The sequence below is a fragment of the Manis pentadactyla genome, chromosome 3 (genome assembly GCF_030020395.1).
Source record: "Manis pentadactyla isolate mManPen7 chromosome 3, mManPen7.hap1, whole genome shotgun sequence".
NCBI lineage: Eukaryota > Metazoa > Chordata > Mammalia > Pholidota > Manidae > Manis > Manis pentadactyla.
Genome location: NC_080021.1, coordinates 216,992,538 through 217,005,835, shown reverse-complemented (window position 1 = coordinate 217,005,835; position 13,298 = coordinate 216,992,538).

The following is a 13,298-nucleotide window of genomic DNA, read 5'->3' as shown; positions in this document are numbered from 1 at the left end:
TTATGATAAAGATTCAGCAAAGTGGTATAGAAGGAACATACCTCAACATAATAAAAGCCATAAATGAAAAACCGCCTTCTAACATCAGCCTCAATGTTGAAAAGATACAAGCTTTTCCCCTACGATCAGGAACAAGACAAGAATACCGATTGGGAGTACCTGTTCAAGCTCGTGGAGAGGTGTCAACTCCTGGGCTTCTGCTCTGAGGGAAATGGGGAAAAGATGGTAATGTGAGAAGTTAGGCAGAATCCTCCTCCAACAACCACACATAACATGAAAATACATTGACTACAACTAATCCTGAAAGAGCAAACCAAAGACTGCAGAACAGACTGCCTACATCTGGGGAAAAGAGAGGACCTCACAGAAAAGGGTGAAGAGGAAAGCCATGATCTGGTGGGACCCAAATCCCACTCCCAACCCAGCCCACAGGTGGGAGGAGGAGAAAGGGAGCAGGGAGGGAGTAAAAGCCAAGGATGTTAAACACCCAGCCCTGGAGATCTGCTCCGGGAGCACAAACCCACATTACATGGTGCTCGGGAGATTAGTGGGATTGGAAAGCAAAGACAGGCAGAATACTCGGACTGAGATTGCAGCCGCTTGTGGAGAACAGGGACGCACAGCTGGCCCCTAGGACAGAAGAAAGGTGGACGCTTTGAAAGACTTTCCAACAACAAGAGAGGTGCTAAAGGGGCAAAGATTACACAGAGCTCACTGCCCAGGAGAAAGGGCAGGTGGACAAAATCATCCCGGCACACTCAGCCCAGCAACTTGGGAACCCTCAGGAGCTTCAGACAGTTCATCCCGCTGACTGGCAACACAGCCCCAAGGCTCCCACTGTGATACACAGCCTGGCTCTCCTTCCTGCCCGCAGGCACCAGTCCACACCTGCTGCCTGAGCTGTCTCACCAGGCCATCCAGGGGTTAGCCCTGCCTATGGCAGCTCCCGGGACATAGCACAGAGGCTCCTCCCTGTGCGCTGAGCCCACTGGACTGGGCAGTGGAGGTAGGCACTTCAGCCAGGAAGCAGGAAAGAACTCTTTCTTCCCGGCAGGCTCTGGTTCTGCTCGCCTGCAACCCCCACCATGGCTACAGATGCTCAGCAGCTCCAGCAAGTAGAGCTCCTGGGCACTAGAGGGTGCCACCTACAGTTATCATTCCATAGGAACCACTAAACAAAATGCAATGGCAAAAAAAAAAACTTGTACAAAAAATACAGCAGCAGGCACCAGGAAGAGGGCTAAGGGAAACTGAAATCACCAGTCTTCTTGATAAAGATTTCAAAATAAAAATCATAAACATGCTCATGGAGCTACAGAAAAATATTCAAGTTCTCAGGATTTCAAGAAAGAGATAGGAAGTTTGAAAAATACACTATCTGAAATGAAAAAATACAATGAAGGAATTTAAAAGTAGGTTAGGTGAGGTAGAAGAGATAATAAATGAAATAAAAATTAGAGAACAGGAAAACAAAAAAGCAGAGGCACAGAGAGAAAAAAGGATCTCTAGGAATGAAAGAACAAGAGAAATGTGCAACCAATCCAAATGGAACAATATTCACACTATAGGGGCACCAGAAGAAGAGAAAGGAAAAGGGATAGAAAGTCTCTTTGAGGAAGTAATTGCTGAAAACTTCCCCAATGTGGGGAAGGAAATAGTCTCTCAGGCCATGGAAGTGCACAGATCTCCCAACACAAGGGACCCTAGGAAGACAACATCAAGACATATAATAATTAAAATGGCAAAGGTCAAGGACTAGGAGAGAGTATGAAAAGCAGCCAGAGAAAGAAAAAATATCACACATAAAGGAAAGCCCATCAGGCAATCAGCAGACTTCTCAGCAGAAACAGGCCAGAAGGGAGTGGCATGATGTATTCAATGCAATGAAATAGATGGGCCCCCAACCAAGAATACTCTACCTGGAAAGATTATCACAAATTTGAATGAGGGATTAAACAATTTCCAGATAAGCAAAAGTTGAGGGAATTTACCTCCCACAAACTGTCTCTACAATGTAATTTAAAGGGACTGCTATAGATGGAAGTGCTCCCAAGGCTAAATAGCTGTCACCAGAGATATAAAACCACAGTAAAGGACATAGACCAATTAATTAGTAAGCAAATGCAAAATTTAATCAACTACCCACAAAGTCATTCAAGGAATACAAAACAGTACAGAATATGACACCTAATATATAAAGAGTGGAGGAGGAGGAAGAAGGAGGGAAAAAAGAACCTTTAGATTATGTTTTGAAATAGCATAAGTGAGTTAAGTTAAACTGTTAGATAGTAAGAAAGTTGCCCTTGACCTTTCATAACCACGAATCTAAAGCCTGCAATGGCATAAGTACATATCTATTGATAATCACCCTAAATATAAAGGGACTGAGGGCACCAATCAAAAGACATAGTTACAGAATGGATTAAAAAAACAAGACCCATCTATATACTGCCTACAAAAGACTCACTTCAAACCTAAAGACACAGACTAAAAGTGAAGGAATGAAAAAACATTTCATCCAATACAAAAAAGCAGGAGTACCAGTACTTAGACAAAATAGATTTCAAAACAAAGAAAGGAGCAAGAGACAAAGAAGGACATTACATAATGATAAAGGGGTCAGTCCAACAAGAGAATATAGCCATTATAAATACCTATGCACCCAATGTAGAAGCATCTGAATATGTGAAACAACTACTAACAAAATTGAAGGGGAAAATAGAATGCAATGCATTCATTTTAGACTTCAACATGCCACTCACTCCAAAAGATAGATCAACCAGAAAGAATATAAATAAGGAGATAGAGGCACTGAACAATACATTAAAATAGATTGACCTAACAGACATTTACAGAATGCTCTACCCAAAAGCAGCAGGATACACATTCTTCTCAAGTGTACATGGAATGTTGTCCAGAACAGATCACATACTAGGCCAAAAAAAGAGCCTCAGTAAATTCAAACATATTGAAATTGTGCAAAACAGCTTCTCAGACCACCAAAGTATGAAACTAGAAATAATGCAAAGAAAACAAGCCGACAAACACAAGGAGGCTTAACCACATGCTCCTATGTAATCATGGACCAATGACCAAATGAAAACAGAGATCAAGCAATATATGAAGACAAAAGAAAACAACACCCCAAAACCTGTGGGATGCAGTGTAGGCAGTTTTAAAAAGAAAATACATTGCAATACAGGCTTACTCAAGAACAATCCCAACTGAACAGTCTTAACTCACAACTAATGAAACTAGAAAAAGAACAAATGAGGCACAAAATAAATAGGAGGGACATAATAAAGATCAGAGCAGAAATGAATAAAATCGGGAAGAATGAAACAATAGAAATAATCAATGAAGCCAGGAGCTGGTTCTTTGAGAAAATAAACAAAATAGATAAAACCCCTAGGCAGACTTATCAAGAAAAAAAGGGAGTCTACACACATAAACAGAATCAGAAATGAGAAAGGAAAAATCACTATGGACACCATGAAAATACAAAGAAGTATTAGACAATACTATGAAAAACTACATGCTAACAAATTGGATAACCTAGAATAAATGGACAACTTTCTAAAAATACAACCTTCCAAGAATGACCCAGGAAGAAACAGAAAATTTGAACAGACCAATTACCAGCAATGAAACTGAACTGGTAATCAAAAAACTACCTAAGAACAAAACTCCTGGACCACATGGCTTCACCGCTGAATTTTATCAAACATTTAGAGAAGATCTAATACTCAACTTCCTTAAAGTTTTCCAACAAGTAGAAGAGGAGGGAACACTTCCAAACTCATTCTATGTGGCCAACATCACTCTAATACCAAAACCAGGCAAAGACATGACAAATGAAGAAAATTACATACCAATATCCCTGATGAACATAGATGCAAAAAATCCTCAACAAAATATTAACAAACTGAATCCAAAAATACATTAAAAAATCACCCATCATGACCAAGTGAGATTTATTCCAGGGATGCAAGGATGATACAATATTCATAAATCAATCAAACCATACACCACATTAACAAACAGAAGGATAAAAACCACATGATCATCTCAATAGATGCTGAAAAAGCATTTGACAAAATTCAACATCCATTCATAATAAAAACTCTCAACAAAATGGGTATGGAGGGGAAGTACCTCAACATAATAAAGGCCATCTATGATAAACCCACAGCCAACATCATACTTAACAGCAAAAAGCTGAAAGCTTTTCCTGTAAGACAAGGATGCCCACTCTCCCCACTTCTATTCAACATAATACTGGAGGTCCAAGCCATGGCAATCAGACAACACAAAGAAATAAAAGGCATCCAGATTGATAAGGAAGAAAAACTGTCACTGTTTGCAGATGACATGATAATGTACATTAAAAAACCCTAAAGAATCCACCCAGAAACTACTAGAACTAATAACTGAATTCAGAAAAGTTTCAGGATATAAATTTAACACACAGAAACCTCTTGCATTCCTATACACTAATGATGAACTAGCAGAAAGAGAAATCAGGAAAACAACTCCATTTACAATTGCATCAAAAAGAATAAAATACCTAGGAATAAACTTAACCAAGGAGGTGAAAGACCTGTACCCTGAAAACTACAAGACACTCATGAGAGACAGAAGACACCAATAAATGGAAATACATCCCATGCTCATGGGAAGAATTAATATTGTCAAAATGGCTATCTTGCCTAAAGCAATCTACAGATTCAATGCAATCCCTATCAAAATACTAACAGCATTCTTCGATGAACTAGAACATACAGTTCTAAGATTCATATGGAACCACAAAAGACCCAGAATAGCCAAAGCAGTCCTCAGAAAGAAAAAAGATGGGGGGATTATGCTCCCTGACTTCAAGCTCTACTACAGAGCCACAGTAATCAAGACAATTTGGTACTGGCACAGGAACAGACCCATAGATCAGTGGAACAGAATAGAAAGTCCAGATATAAACCCATGTATACATGGCCAATTAATATATGATAAAGGAGCCATGGACATACAATGGGGAAATGACAACCTCTTCAACAGCTGGTGTTGGCAAAACTGGACAGCTACAGGTAAGAGAATGAAACTGGATTATTGTCTAACTCCATACACAAAAGTAAACTTGGAATGGATCAAAGACCTGAATGTAAGTCATGAAGCCATAAAACTCACAGATGAAAACATAGGCAAAAATCTCCTGAATATAAGCATGAGCAATTTTTTCCTGAACACATCTCCTTGGGCAAGGGAAACAAAATAAAAAATAAACAAATGGGACTACATCAAACTAAAAAGTTTCTGTATGACAAAGGACACCATCAGCAGAACAAAAAGGCATACTATGCTATGGGAGAATATATTCATAAATGACTTATCTGATAAGGGTTTAACATCAAAAATATATAAAGAGCTCACATGCCTCAACACCCAAAAAACAAATAATCCAATTAAAAAGTAGGCAGAGGATCTGAACAGACACTTCTCCAAAGAAGAAATTCAGATGGCCAACAGGCACATGAAAAGATGCTACACATCACTAATCATCAGGGAAATACAAATTAAAACCACAGTGAGATATCACCTGACACCAGTTATTATGGCCAACATCCAAAAGACAAGGAACAACAAATGCTGGCAAGGATGCAGAGAAAGGGGAAACCCTCCTATACTGTTTGTGTGAATGTAAATTAGTCAACCATTGTGGAAAGCAATATGGAGGTTGCTCAAAAAACTAAAAGTAGAAATATCATTTCACCCAGGAATACCACTCCTAGAAATTTACCCAAAGAAAACAAGATCCCAGATTCAAAAAGACATATGCACCCCTATGTTTATTGCAGCACTATTTACAATAGCCAAGATATGGAAGCAACCTAAGTGCCCATCAGTAGAAAAATAGGTGAAGAAGTGGTATATACAATGGAATATTATTTAGCCATAAATGGAAAACAAATCCTACCATTTGCAACAACATGGATGGAGCTAGAGGGCATTATGTTCAATGAAATAAATCAGGGGGACAAAGACAAGTACCAAATTATTTCACTCATTTATGGAGTGTAACAACAAAGCAAAACTGAAGGAACAAAACAGCAGCAGACTCACAGACTCTTGGAAGGGACTAGCAGTTACCAAAGGGAAGGGGTTGGGGAGGGTGGGTGAAGAGGGAGGGAGAAGGGGTTTAAGGGGCATTATAATTAGCACTCGCAATATAGGTAGGTCACGGGGAAGGCATATAGCATGGGGAAGTCAAGTAATTACTCTGTATTATCTTACTACACTGATGGACAGTGATTGCAATGGAGTGGCAGGGGGGCTTGATAATATGGGTGAATGTTGAAACTACAATATTGCTCATGTGAAACCTTCATAAGATTGTATATCAATGATACCTTAATTTAAAAATATATATTTCTGCCTAAAAAAAAGATTAAGGGTACCTATTCTCATCACTTTTATTCAACATAGTATTAAAAGTAGCCAGAGTAATCAGGCAAGAAAAAGAAATAAAAGTCCTCAAAATTGGAAAGGAAGAAGTAAAACTGTCACTATTTGCAGATGACATAGAGAAAACCCTAAAACACACACACACACACACACACACACACACACACACACACACACACACAAAATGTTAGAATAAATGAATTCAGTAAAGTTGCAGGATACAAAATAAAATGCAAAAATCTGTTGCCTTTCTATACATTAATAACAACCTAAAGGAGAAATTAGGAAAACAAACCCATTAGTGGTTACATCAAAAAGAATAAAATACCTAGGAATAAATGTAACCAAGGATGTGAAAGACTTATATACTGAAAAGTTAAGAAACTGATGAAATTTAAGACAACACAAATTTAAGTACATGCTCATGATTGGAAGAATATGGTTAAAATGTCCATGCAACTCAAAGCAATCTACATATTTAATGCAGTCCCTATCTAAATACCAATCACATTTCCACAAAAGTAAAGCAACCCTAAAATTTGTATGCAACCACAGAAGACCCCAAATAGATAAAGCAATCTTGAGAAAGAACAAAGCTGGAGGTGGCATGCCCTCATGTCAAACTATATTACAAAACTCTAGTAAGCAAAACAGAATGGTGTTGGCATGAAAACATAGATCAGTGGAACACAATAAGAAAGCCAAAAAATAAACCCATACATCTGTGGTCAATTAATTTACAACAAAGGAGCCAGGAACCTACAGTGGGGAAAGGACCGTCTCTTCAATAAATGAGGCTGGGAAACCTGGATGGCTGCATACAAAAGAATGAAACAGGGCCGCTATCATACACCAGCCACAAAAATTTTACTCAAAATGGATTAGGGACTTGAATTTAAGACCTGAAACCATAAAACTCCTAGAAGAAAACAGGCAGAAAGCTCCTTGACATCAGTGTTGTTGATGATTTTCTGGATTTGACAACAAAAGCAAAAATAAAAAGTGAAACTACATCAAACTAAAACGCTTTTGTACTGCCAAGGACACCATCAACAAAATGAAAAGGTAGAGAGGATTAAAGATGTAAAGATGGCAGTGTGAGAGGTGAGACAGAGTCTTCCTCCTAAAACTGCACATAATACAAAAATGTAATTAATACAACTAATCCTGAAAGAGCAACAGGAAAAAGGGCTGCACCAAACTGCATACACCTGGAGAAAAGAATAAACCTTACAGAACAGAGTGACGTACCAAAGCCATGGCCTGGCAGGACCCAAGCCCTTCCCCCAACCCAGCTCATCAGCAGGAGGAAGAGAAATGGAGCGGGGGAGTGGGGTGGAGGCCTGGGACTGCTGAGTAACTAACTCCAGAGATCTGCTCTGGGAGCACAAACTCACATTTCATGGTACTCTCATGATTAGGCAGTTGGAAAGCTAAGACAGGCAGAATACGTGGAGAGAATGAGATTCCAGCCACTTGTGGAAAACAAGGATCCATATCCAGCTGCTCTGGGACAAAAGAAAGGCGGGCAGTCTGAGAGACTTCCTAACAGCAAGAGGGCTGCTAAAGGGGCAAGGATTGCACAGAGCTTACTGCTCAGGAGAAAGGACAGGTAGACAAAATTGTCTGGGTGCATTCTGCCCAGCAAGTTGGGAACTTTCTTGATCTTCAGGTGCTCCAGCTCTCTGACTGGCTACACAGCTCGAAGGAGCCCCTCCATGATACACACCTTTCTGCACCTTTCTCCCGGCCAGCCCCACCTGGCTTGCAAATCAGCAAACCCTACCCTGCTATTAGGCCAGCCAGAGGGAAGCCCCATTTACAGCAACTACAAATGCAAAGCATAGAGGCTTATACCTGTGTGCTTGGCCCACTGGTTCAGGCAGTGGAGACAGGCATAGCGGCTGGGAAGCAGGAAACAGCTATTTTGTCCCCCCAGGCACCAATACCGCTCCCTGTGACCCCAACATTGCTTCAGGGGCTGAGCAGCTCCAGAGAGTAGAGCTTCTGGGCACTAGAGGGCGCCATATACAAATATGAAAAGCCAAAGAAACCTGGTTCAAAGTAAAATTATGAATACAACATCTGAGAAATATTCAAATGATATTGACCTCATGAGTCTTCCTGAAAGGGATTTCAAAATAAAAATCATTAACATGCTCATGGAGGTACAGAAAAATATTCAAGAACTCAGGAATGAATTCCAGTTGGAGATCCAATCATTGAAGAGCACAATGGAGGGTATTAAAAGCAGATTAGATATGGTGGAGGAGACGATAAGTGAAATAGAACCTAGAGAAGAGGAATACAAAGAAGCTGAGGCACAGAGAGAAAAAAGGATCTCTAAGAATGAGGGACTATTGAGAGAACTGTGTGACCAATCCAAGCGGAACAATATCCGTATTATAGGGGTACTAGAAGAAGAGAGAGAAAAAGGGATATAAAGTGTCTTTGAGGAGGTAATTGCTGAAAACTTCCCCAATCTGGGGAAGGAGATAGTCTCTCAGGCCACTAGTGTGCACAGATCTCCCAACACAAGGGACCCAAGGAAGACAACACCAAGACACATAGTAATTAAAATGGCAAAGATCAAGGATAAGGACAGACTACCAAAAATAGCCAAAGAGAGAAATAAGATCACATACAAAGGAAAGCCCATCGGGCTATCATCAGACTTCTCAGCAGAAACCTTACAGGCCAGAAGGGAGTGGCATGATGTATTTAATGCCATGAAGCAGAAGGGCCTCAAACCAAGAATCCTTTATCTGGCAAGATTATCATTTAAATTTGAAGGAGGGATTACATAATTTCCAGATAAGCAAAGGCTGAGAGAATTTACCTCCCACAAACCATCTCTACAGTGTATTTTGGAGGGACTCCTATAGATGAAAGTGTTCCTAAGGTTTAATAGCTGTCACCAGAGGTAATAAAACCACAGTAAAGAAAGTAGAACAGTTAATTACTAAGGAAATGCAAAATTAAATCAACTATCCCCAAAGTCAATCAAGGGATAGACAAAGAATACAGAATATGATACCTAATATATAAAGAATGGAGGAAGAAGGAAAAGGAGGAGAAAAAAGAACCCTTAGATTGTGTTTGTAATAGCATACTAAGTGAGTTAAGTTAGACTCTTAGATAGTAAGGAAGTTACCCTTGAACCTTTGGTAACCACGAATCTAAAGCCTGCAATGGCAATAAGTACATACCTATTGATAATCACCCTAAATGTAAATGGACTGAATGCACCAACCCAAAGGCATAGAGCCACTGAATGGATAAAAAAACAAGACCCGTCTATATGCTCCCTACAAGAGACTCACTTTAAACCCAAAGACATACACAAGCTAAAAGTGAAGGGGCCGGAGTCCAGCTCCAGCGAGTCCAGGAGTCCCTGAAGGATGAACGGCATCAGTGACTGACCGAAATAAATGAGAACACAGACACTAGCCAAAGCTGAGCCTGGCCTTTAATGAAAAGTAGCAGCTTGATTATATACTCTTTGATTACATAAAGTAAAGTACAAATATTAATAATTTAACTGACACATAGCACAGTTACATGAGTTTAGAGAATGAGATTACATCATTTGACAGGTCTTGGCAGTTAACTTGTTTCTGAGTAAGCTTTGTTTTTAGTTATTGCAGCCAGAAATGTTTACAAAGGTTAGGTAGGTGTCAGACTCTTGGTTTCTTTTCAGATGACTAAAGTTCACTATTCTATTATTTTATGTATAATTCTCATTCTTTCATAGCTATACTCCATTCTTCATCTCCAGTAGGAAAGAAAGAGGCTCTCTCTGAAAGAACACGACCTTTTGGCGGGCAGGGACAAATTTTATGGACTGTGCCTCAGACCCATTTTAAGTAAGACTTACAGTGGAGATTTTTCTGATCTTGAGGTAGATAATACCCTGTTCTCATTTGTTTTTTAGTTTGCCAGGTCGTTCTTTGGCAGGCTAACCACAGAATATCATTTGTTCTCTGTACCCACCTGTCACCATTAGTCATCGAGTATGTTATTTGGAGGCCATGTAGGGGCGGGGGAAGGAATCTTGACCCAGGTAAATTTTCCCATATCTTTTTTCCCATAAGCATGGATCCAATACTCATGGGGTCTCACTTTCCCATCATCGGAGGTAGTCACAAGGACAGTAGTGGTTTTTTCCAATTTCCTTTAGGGCCAGTACCCATAATTTTCAGGGAGAACTGGATATGGCCTCTTCCCTGAAGGGGCAGCTTGAATTGAAACCGAAATAAGCAAATTTATTAGGAGAGACTTTTTAAGCAGGAAGGATATTGGGGTTGGGAAGGCCACCGTGCAGTCCCTTCCATCCAACTGCCTGGACTGTGTCAGCAGGCTGGCGGTTCAGACCGGCTCCCGACATGAAGGAAAGGAAAATATATTTCATGCAACTAATAGGGAGAAAAAACCAGGAGTTGCAGCACTTGTATCAGACAAAACAGACTTCAAAACAAAGAAAGTCACAAGAGACAAAGAAGGACATTACATAATGATTAAGGGGTCAATCCAACAAGAAGACATAACCATTATAAATATGTGCCCAACACAGGATCACCTACATATGTGGAACAAATACTAACAGAATTAAAAGGGGATATAGAATGTAATGCATTCATTCTAGGAGACTTCAACACTGCACTCACTCCAAAGGACACATCAACCAGACAGAAAATAAGTAAGGACACAGAGGCACTGAACAACACATTAGAACAGATGGACCTAACAGACATCTACAGAACTCTACACCCAAAAGCAGCAGAATACACATTCTTCTCAAGTACACATGGAACACTTTCAAGAATAGGTCATATACTAGGCCACAAAAAGAGCCTTGGTATATTCAGAAAGATTGAAATTGTACCAACCAGTTTCTCAGACCACAAAGACACGAAACTAGAAATAAATTACACAAAGAAAATGAAAAATCCCACAAACACAGGGAGGCTTCACAACATGCTCCTAAATAACCAATGGATCAATGACCAAATAAAAACAGAGATCAAGCAATATATGGAGACAAATGACAACAATAATTCAACACCGCAAAATCTGTGGGATGCAGCAAAGGCCATGCTAAGAGGAAAGTACATTGCAATACAGGCCTACCTCAGGAAAGAATCCCAAATGAACAGTCTAAACTCACAATTAACAAAATTAGAAAAAGAAGAAAAATGAGGCCCAAAGTCAGTAGAAGGAGAGACATATAAACATTAGAGCAGAAATAAATAAAATCGAGAAGAATAAAACAACAGAAAGAATCAATGAAAGCAAGAGCTCCTTCTTCTAGAAAATAAGCAAAATAGATAAACCCCTAGCCAGACTTATCAAGAAAAAAAGAGTCTACACACATAAACAGAATCAGAAATGAGAAAGGAAAAATCATTACAGACACCACAGAAATACAAAGAATTATTAGAGAAAACTATGAAAAATTATATGCCAACAAACTGGATAACCTAGAAGAAATGGACAACTTTCTAGAAAAATACAACCTTCCAAGGCTGACCCAGAATGAAACAGAAAATCAGAACAGACCAATAACCAGCAACAAAATTGAATTGGTAATCAAAAAACTACCTAAGAACAAAACCCCTGAATCAGATGGATTCACCACTGAATTTTATCAAACATTTCGTGAAGACCTCATACCCATCCTCCTTAAAGTTTTCCAAAGAGTAGAAGAGGAGGGAATTCTTCCAAACTCATTCGATGAGGCCAGCATCACTCTAATACCAAAACCACGCAAAAACACCATAAAAAAAGAAAATTACAGACCAATATTCCTGATGAACATAGATGCAAAAATACTCAACAAAATATTAGCAAACCAAATTCAAAGATACATTAAAAAGATCATCCATTATGATCAAGTGAGATTTATTCCAGGGATGCAAGGATGGTACAACATTTGAAAATCCATCAACATCATTCACCACATCAACAAAAAGGACAAATACCACATGATCATCTCCATAGATGCTGAAAAATCTTTTGGCGAAATTCAGCATCCATTCATGAGAAAAACTCTCAACAAAACAGGTATAGAGGGCAGTACCTCAACATAATAAAGGCCATATATGACAAACCCACAGCCAACATCATACTTAACAGTGAGAAGCTGAAAGCTTTTCCTCTAAGATCGGGAACAAGACAAGGATGCCCACTCTCCCCACTTCTATTCAACATAGTACTGGAGGTCCTAGCCATGGCAGTCAGACAACACAAAGAAATAAAAGGCATCCAGATTGGCAAGGAAGAAGTTAAACTGTCCCTGTTTGCAGATGACATGATATTGTATATAAAAAACCCTAAAGAATCCACTCCAAAACTACTAGATCTAATATCTGAAATCAGCAAAGTTGCGGGATACAAAATTAATACACAGAAATCTGTAGCTTTCCTATACACTAATGTTGAACTAGCAGAAAGAGAAATCAGGAAAACAATGCCGTTCACAGTTGCATAAAAAAAGAATAAAATACCTAGGAATAAAACTTAACCAAGGAAGTGAAAGACCTATACTCTGAAAACCACAAGACACTCATGAGAGAAATTAAAGAAGATACTGATAAATGGAAACACATCCCATGCTTATGGATAGGAAGAATTAATATTGTCTAAATGGCCATCCTGCCTAAAGCAATCTACAGATTCAATGCAATTCCTATCAAAATACCAACAGCATTCTTCAACAAACTAGAGCAAATAGTTCTAAAATTCATATGGAACCACAAAAGACCCAGAATAGCCAAAGCAATCCTGAGAAGGAAGAATAAAGCTGGGGGGATTATGTTCCCCAACTTCAAGCTCTACTACAA